Raw genomic sequence first — 898 nt, 5'->3', positions numbered from 1 at the left:
ACAGACAGGGTGCAGTGGCCAGAGTCCACCAGCAGGTGCCACTCTGTGACCGTTTGAAGCCCCCACTGGTTCCTCTGTCTCCTTTTAGCATCTGTTTATGCTGGTTACCATGACGACAAAGGTCCTGATTGAGATGTGTTAATCCTCACTCACATACAGCATGTCATGTATCTGTGGAGGCAGCGGAGGCCATGAGGGCGGTGCTGAGGGTCTCTGGTGATGTAGGTGGCTCTGCTCTGACAGATGAGGCTGCAGGTCAGGGTGCTGAGGAGGTGGAGCTCCTGGTGGGCTCTGTGGAGGCAGCTGGTGTAGTGCTCTCACTACAGGACCCCTTAATGCTGTCTGGAACTGGATTCTGGTGACATCACAAACTCCCATAATTCCATCTGTCAGGCTCCAGGCTCTGAGCTGTGGTGGACCAGGTTTGGTTCTGACCAATCAGAGTCCAGTCAGGAAGTGCTGTCAGTTCTGACCAATCAGAGTCCAGTCAGGAAGTGCTGTCAGTTCTGTGTCTGTTGCTTCATGAAGACTTTTCTGCTTTGATCAGTTTGTTTCAGTCAAAGTGACGTCATGCTCATATGATGACTGACAGGTGGTTTATCCAATCAGCTGCAGTGTTAGTCTGAAAGTGTGTCAGGGTCTGAGTTCACAGTCTGAGCTGCAGCCTGAACAGGACGACCTGCAGGCGCCTGATTGGTCCGATCATCCGGGCGCTCGGTGAGGTAAACACCTCTGACAGGCCGTGCACACAGCAGCCAATCACAGCCCAGCTCTCAGTCACTTTGATCAGTCATGTGACACCTGCAGTAGGAGGAGGGGGCGGAGCTTCCTGTCAGACTTTAAGATGATTAATTCAATTTCAAAGATGTTTCTGTGTCTCACACTGAACGAGCCAACA

Source organism: Parambassis ranga, chromosome 4, assembly GCF_900634625.1.
Source record: "Parambassis ranga chromosome 4, fParRan2.1, whole genome shotgun sequence".
Classification (NCBI taxonomy): domain Eukaryota; kingdom Metazoa; phylum Chordata; class Actinopteri; family Ambassidae; genus Parambassis; species Parambassis ranga.
This window is presented reverse-complemented; position numbering follows the sequence as displayed.